This window comes from Myotis lucifugus, unplaced genomic scaffold (genome assembly GCF_000147115.1).
Source record: "Myotis lucifugus unplaced genomic scaffold, Myoluc2.0 scaffold_139, whole genome shotgun sequence".
NCBI lineage: Eukaryota > Metazoa > Chordata > Mammalia > Chiroptera > Vespertilionidae > Myotis > Myotis lucifugus.
In genome coordinates, this window is record NW_005871187.1 from 3153074 (window position 1) to 3160906 (window position 7833).

A 7833-nucleotide genomic window follows, 5' to 3' on the forward strand; every position below is an offset into this window, starting at 1 on the left:
TTCCCAGCAAATGTTGAGAGGTGGGAGGGAGAAGAAACACTTCCCTCTTATCCTTCCTTGTTCTTCTAGCTGGTCTAATAGTAAAATTGACAGGAGACAGATTAACAGAAGAAAATAACCAAATTTCTTATGTATGTACAGATAGGGGTTTCATAGGAATATCAGGCATTTGAGACTTATAAGCCATCTTGCACTGAGGAAATGGGGTGCAGCTTAAAGGAAGTGGTTTGAACCTCAAAGGGAAGGTAGATGAAAAGAAAACCTTTGGTAAATAAATTCTTGCCAGGCCACCCAGCAATAATGGGTCACAGAGAGGAATCTAGCAGACTTTCCTAGGTTCCTCAGTCTGCCACACTCCTTGAGCAGGGTGTTGTTGTTTTAATATGAATTCTTTTTAGTCGGGTAAAGGGTAGGTAAAATGCTCTTCTTGAGTTTTCTGTTTCTTAAAAGTATTCAGCTTACGATAAAAAAAAAAAGGCATGATTTGAGTTGGTAAAACTCTACTCCCTCTTAGAAGCAAGAATGTATTTGGGTCGATGGGTCAATTTTAGAGGCAGAGCATTAAGAAACGTCAACCAAAGATACCTGGGTTCCATTCTATGGCACAGGAGTGGGAGTGAGGGTGAAGCATCGCATTCATATTTTTAAGCAGCTGCCCTATTTGTCAGGTTTCTAACCTAAGTTCTCAATCAGCAGGCCTCCAATTTCCAATGGAAATATTAAGCTTCAGTTTACTGAAACTTAAACAGGAATGTCAGAAAAAAAAACACCCTAAAGAACCAAAGAAATTAAAAAGTTAATGCATTTTCCCCAATCTTATCAATAAAAAGGCATCTTGTTATTGTTTTGCATTTTCCTGACTACTAGAGAGATTCAACATCTTTACATACATGTTTTTCTTTGAATTTCCTGCTTATATTTTTAGTTTTTATATCTCAGATTTTTCTATTGAGTTACTTTCTATCATATCAATCTGTAAAAACTCTTTTATATTTATAAAGGTAATTGACCCTTCATTATATTCACTGCAAATATTTTCTCCCAGTAGACATTTTCCTTTGTTTTTATGGTGTCTTTCACCATTATAAACATTAAAAAAAGTTTTTTATGTGATAATATTGGATAATCTTTTTTCTTGTGGCTTTTAGATTTCCTATGTTGCTTAAGCATGTATCCCATACTCTTAAAGCTATGGGTATATTTCTCCTAAATTTTATTCAAGCTTTTTTAATATTTTCTATTTTACATTTGGATCTTTAATCAATCCAGAATTTAATTTTATAAGTAATGTGGAAAAAAAGTTAACACTTTTCTTCTTGCAGCCAATTATTCCAGTACTATTTTTCTTTTTTTTTCTTTTTTTTAAATATATTTTATTGATTTTTTACAGAGAGGAAGGGAGAGAGACAGAGAGTTAGAAACATCGATGAGAGAGAAACATCGATCAGCTGCCTCCTGCACACTCCCCACTGGGGATGTGCCCGCAACCCAGGCACACGCCCCTGACCGGAATCGAACCTGGGACCCTTCAGTCCGCAGGCCGACGCTCTATCCACTGAGCCAAACCGGCCTCGGCTCCAGTACTATTTTTCAAATTAACCATCAATTCCCAAATATAACTAAAATGCCACTTCTGTCTTATCAAGTTTTCTGATATGCTTGGATCTTCCTCTTAACGTTTATTCTTTTTTATAGATTAATTTCTGAACTCTTGCTATAATTCCTCTTTGATTACAGGCCAAAGTTTGTTCCAGTTCCTGTAACTGTGTGTATGATTCAGCCACTGACAGCTGTCAGGCGTGTTCTCGGGAAACGGCTGTGGTATACCCCGGAGCCCTGGGAACTGCTGCATAGGTGTTCAGCTGCCTCTCAGGATAACGCCAGTGTGGTTTTCCTTCTCACAACATCGTGATGTTGTTTTTTAAATCCTCACCCAAGAACACACGTATTGATTTTAGAGAGAGGGGAGTGGAGAGAGAAACATCAATGTGAGAGAAAAACATCAATAGGTTGCCCTGTATGCGCCCTGACTGGGGATCGAACCCAAAACCCAGATGAGTGCCCCAACCAATCAAGCCACCTGGCCGGGGCTCTCATAACATCTTTAAGTGGCTCTTTCTACAAGTTAATTCTTTCTAAACATGATCTCATTAACCAGAAAGGTGTTTCCCCAAAAGTACATAAAACATAAAAATCTGGTTTGTAGCTACCAGACGGTGCTATTTCAACATGAAAACTAAGCAGGAACCATTCATTAATACAATATTCATCCAATATTGAACACCTGCTAGGTGACAGGTACGTTCCAGACACTGAATATATAACAGTGAACAAAACATTTTTAAACTTCAAAACTGTAGTATGTCAGAGGTCTAAGTATAATGAAGAAAAATAAGTCAGTGAAGAAGAAGAGAGAGCGTGGGAAAACGTTTTGCAATTTTTAGTTATTCAACATTTGCCATGTACCAAGTGTCATATAAGCAACTGGGTATATAAAGAGGAATAAGATGAGGCATCTGCCCTTAAAGAGTTCCCAAGGGAAGGTGGCCATGTAACCAACTACTGTGATCTGATAGAATGAGTGCTCTGACCTCTACTGGGTACATGGTTTGAGAAGGCACATGACAAAGGCTGGACTTTTCTCACTGGGTCAGTACACTCTCAACTCTGAAACTGGGCAATGCAGCACCTGAAGGAGAGGACAGAGCTTTGGAAGGAAAACTGAAGGCCTAAAGCCAGAGGCAAAGTAGCTGAGCCCATGAAACTGAACTATGAGAGACAACATATCTTTTTTTTTCTTATGGGCATTTCTTTATTGTGAAGTTACATATATTTTCACACATATGAAAGCCATTGCTATGTCTTTTACCATGAAAAATCCATTGGCAATCCATTTTTTTTACATGCTTTATTCATTTTTCTATCTGGTTGTTTGTTTCTTTTCTAATGATTTGCTAAAATTCTATAATAAGGAAATTAGCCTTTTATCAAATGATTTATAAATTCTGTCCCATTTTCACATTTACTGTGTTTTAGTTGTCTATGATATGTCTTGTTTTCCTGAAAAAAAATATTATATATATATATATATATATATATATATATATATATATATGTTTTAATCTTTTTTTATACTTCTGTGTTTAATTACTTCCTTAAAGATCTCATTATAAAAAATATAAAAATAATTCTGGTATCTTAGTTAAGAACTCAGATTGGATTTCTACTGCTTAGGTTCAAATCCTGACTCTGCCACTTACTAGCTGTGCAACCTTGAGTACATCCCTCAACCTCTCGGTGCCTGTTTCCTCCTCTATAGAATGTAGTACCCTCTTGTGAGAAGTACATGAGTTAACATCTGTAAAGCACACCGATGTTAGGAAAGGCATTATTACGAGTGTGGGAATGAATGTCTATCTGGGTTACACAGCACGCTCTTTATACACATTCAACTTTATAGGCAAATAATATACTTTTAAAAGGTGACAGAAATTCTATGTCAAAAATGGGAACACAAGCAGCAAGTATGTAGCAAGACCAGAATGCTATCAACAAGAAAGCCATTTTGTTTTCAACCTTCAGTTGTCTCTATTAGTTTGATTCTCGATCAGTCAGCTCATGGGATTTCAGTCTTGTTTGTGTTACCCAACTAAAGGGGTTCATTTGTCTGTGCTCATCAAACCCAATCAAATGTGAACAGGACTTTGCAGCCAAGAAAGTAAAGGCTTATTTTTTTTTCCAGGAAATTGTGTCAAACCCCCAAGCATAAGAGAGAGATTGCTCTAAAACCTGATAGGGGATGGGCTGTCTAGGGGGACATCATTAACCATGGTGGCTGAGGGGGTTAGGATTGTGGTTAGAGTCTTGGCCTGTATTGGTTGGTTGGAGCTAGGCTAGGGGCAGTTAATCATTGCATCTGATCCTGATGTCAGCCTTGGTGTCATCTGTCCTTTTCCCCAGGGTGTGATAATGGAGACCTTCAGCTTTTCTGGGCCTGCAGATGAAACACCACTGCATATAGATGTTATCAATAGTTTGAGCAAAACTCTGTCTCCATGGTCAACAGACCCGAGGCTTTGTTCCTAAGATTATCTGATGCTGATCAGAACCTCATTGTCTTGGGGGTTTAATGCTTAAGGGCTAAACATTCAAGGAAGAGGGAGGTGAGTAAGTCATGGTGCTGGATAAGGCCAGTTTGAATGAAAAGGGAACAAGGAGCAAAGGTCAGATTAAAGAAATGAAGTTTCTGTGTGGTTATGTTTGTGTTTTTCCCTTTTTATTCCCATCTAAAAATATCTTGAAAGTGATCCAAGCAAAGGCTAGTGATAATGGGAAACTGAGGTTCAGATAGATTAATTTAGGTGCCAAGAATTTTGTTTTTTAACAGATTAAAAGATTTCAAAGGAATTATGATCCTACTGCAGTACATAACCCCTTAGTTATAGACTATAATATTTTTGAACTAGTAGAGATTCAGTCCATTACTCAAAAGAAAGTCTTTTATTAGTCATTTATGCATAGGCCTGGGGTACTGAAATGAAAACAGTGGTTCTTAAAGCATGATCCCCAGATCAGCAGCCCCTGAAAATTTACTAGAATACTCCAGAGACCCTACATCTAAGGCTTCAGAAACTCCTGGGGGTGATGCCCAACAATCTGTGTTTTAACAAATGCCCTCGGTTCTTCTGATGCAGATTAAGTTTGAGAACCATTGGTGCAAAATAGTCCTTTCATTTTCCTATCCAGTCACCTTTCTGTCTGAATGGAATCTATATCAGAAAAGAAGCCATCAAATCCCTTCCATCTCAGGTATTTTTCTCTTCTTGCCCTCCTTACCCATCAGTTCCTGCTCAGTTCTCCCAATCTACTGGGCAGGAAGTGTCAGGTGCCTCTAGATTTCGGTACTCTTCAAATGAATTTAGATCCCATGCTATTTAGCCTCCAAGTGCTTGATTTTTTTTCATTGTTTTTATTGTAGTTGATTTCTAACTTTATGCCATTGTGATCTGAAAAGAAGCTTGATATGATTTCAATCTTCTTGAATTTGTAGAGACTTTTCCTGTGTCCTAACAGGTGGTCCATTATGTCCCATGTGCACTTGAGAAGAATGTCTATTCTATAGCTTTAGGGTGAAATGTTCTGAAGATGACAATTAGTTCCATTTGATCTAGTGAGTCATTTAGGATTGCCGTTTCTTAGATGATTTTTTTTTTATCTGGAGGATTTATCCAGTGGTGTCAATGGGGTATTAAAGTCCCCTACTATGATTGTATTGCTGTTGATCTCTCCCTTGATATCGTCCAGAAGTTTTTATGTATTTGGGTGCTCCTGTATTCAGTGCATATACCTTTACCAGAGTTATATCCTCTAGTTATATCCATCCCTTTAGTATTATGAAGTGGCCTTCCTTATCTCTTGTTACGGCCTTCACTTTTGAGGTCTATTTTGTCAGATATAAGTATTGCTTCCCCAGTTTGTTTTTTCTTTTTCATTTCGATTTGCCTGAAAAAAATTGTCCTATCCCTTCACTCTCAGTCTGTGTGAGTCTTTTGTTCTGAGGTGAGTCTCTTGTAGACAGAATATATATGGGTCATGTTTTCTTAACCATTCAGCTATCCTATGTCTTTTAATCCAATTGGAGCATTTAACCCATTTACGTTTAAGGTTATTATTGACATGTACTTGTTTGTTGCCATTTTCATTCTTTATGCCTGTGTTCCTTCTTGCTATTTATTCTTTTTACTGCAGTCCCATTAGCATTTCTTGCATTGCCGGCTTGGTGGTAATAAACTCCCTTAGCCTATTTTTTGTTTGCAAAACTGATTTTCCCTTCAATTTTGAATGATAGCCTTGCTGGGTAGAGTATTCTTGAATTCAGTTCCTTGCTTTGCATCACTTTGTATACTTCAGTCCTTCCCTTCTGGCCTGATATGTTTCTATTGAGAAATCAGTTGATAGTCTAGTGGGAGATCCTTTGTAGGTAACTTTCTGTCTCTCTCTGGCAGTCTTTAAGTTTCTTACTTTGTCGTTTATGTTTGCCAATTTAATTATGATGTTTCTTGGTGTCAGTCTTTTTGGGTTCATCCTGTTTGGGACTCTGTGTGCTTCTTGGACTTGTATGACTTTTTTCTTTCCATGATCAAGGACGTTTTCTGTCATTATTTCTTCAAACAGGTTTTCTATTCCTTGCTCAGCTTCCTCTCCTTCTGGCACCCCAATTATGCAGATGTTGTTTCTTTTCATGTTGTCCCCAAACTCCCTTAGACTCTCCTCCTGCTTTTTAAGTTGTGTTTTTTTTTCCCCCAGTTGTTGCTCTGGTTGGGTGGTTTTTTCCACCTTGTCTTCTAATTTGTTCATTTGATCCTCAGCTTCTTCTAGTCTGCTGTTGAAACCTTCCATTGTGTTCTTTATTGACCCTATGATATTCTTAATTTTCACTTGATTCTTACACATGTTGGTGAATTTCTCCTTCAGCCTTTTCAGTATCAGTATAACCATTACTCTGAATTCTTTCTCTGACAAATTGCTTGCCTCTATTTCATTTATTTCTTTTTCTGGTGATTCCTCATTTTCTTTCTTTTGGGAATTGTTTCTTTGTCACCCCATTTTTGCTGTCTTTTTGTATTTGTTTCTATGTAATTTGAATTGCTGTCACCTTATGGCCTTGGGCAACCTGCTTGAAGTTTGAGAAGTTGAAGCCCTTAGCAGTCCAATGGTCCAGGACTCCTTAGCCCAGAAGCTGAGTCTGCCTTAAGTCTCATGCCTTTATCTCTGTTCTGAGTTCTAGTCCTTTCCCCTATAGATCTGGTTCCTCAGTTGTCCTATGCTGGTGCTTGGGATTGGCAGGGGCACGTGCACACTTCTGGTGTATGACTCCAGTGGGGTCCTTGAAGTGCCAGTTCTGGGCTCAGGGACAAGGTACACTGTGTCTTGGCAAGCCAGGTCCTTTCGTGAGGGGTTCTGGCACAGTGATCTGAAGTTAGCGTATGGGGATCCTGAATCACCTGGTCCAGGGGCACTGGGTCTAGGCGCACAGGGTCCCTGCGGTGCCGGTTCCATGTGGGGATCTGGCATGGTGACGAGGCATGTGGTGACCAGGCCCACGGGGTGCCAGTGCAGAAACAGGGTGCTGGCAAGTGGGGGTTCCTGAAGCACCGAGTCTGGGAGCATGGCCACCGGGTGTGCATGGGGTCCTGAAGTGCTGGGTCTGGGCGCTTGGAGACCAGCAGGCATGGGGTCCTGAAGACTTGGATCCGGGTGTGCACAGGGCCCTGAAGCACCAGGTCTAGGCATGTGAACACTGGGTATGCACGGGGTCCTAAAGTCCCAGGTCCGTGAAGCACCAGTTCTGGGTGCAGGGAATGGGTATACAGGGTTCTGAAGAGCTGGGTTCAGGTGTGTAGGTGGGGAGGTGCAACACTGAGGGTCTCCCTGTCCTGGGTTCCCTACTGGGAGCCAGCAACGAGGCAGGGCGCCACTCACTGCCCAGGTGCTGGATGGTGTCCAGGGATAATCTGGGTATTGGTGTGGCTGCACCCCCTGCCTCTGTGGCTCCCCCCTTCAAGATGGCATGGGCTCTCTAATAAATTATTATTAATAAAAATGATATTATAATTTTTTGGTACAATAAACAATGGGGGGAATTTTTTCTCAATACAGGACGTGTTTGCCTTTAGAAATATTAATTGCCATGTAACACTTTTGGTTTCTCCTTGTAAGACAGAATCTATCCTTTCTATACAGAGTATTTCAACCTCTTATTCCTGTATGAAATACACCCCAAATTCCAATATTGAAATTTCATGTGACAATGAAGCATCACTTCAAAAGTCA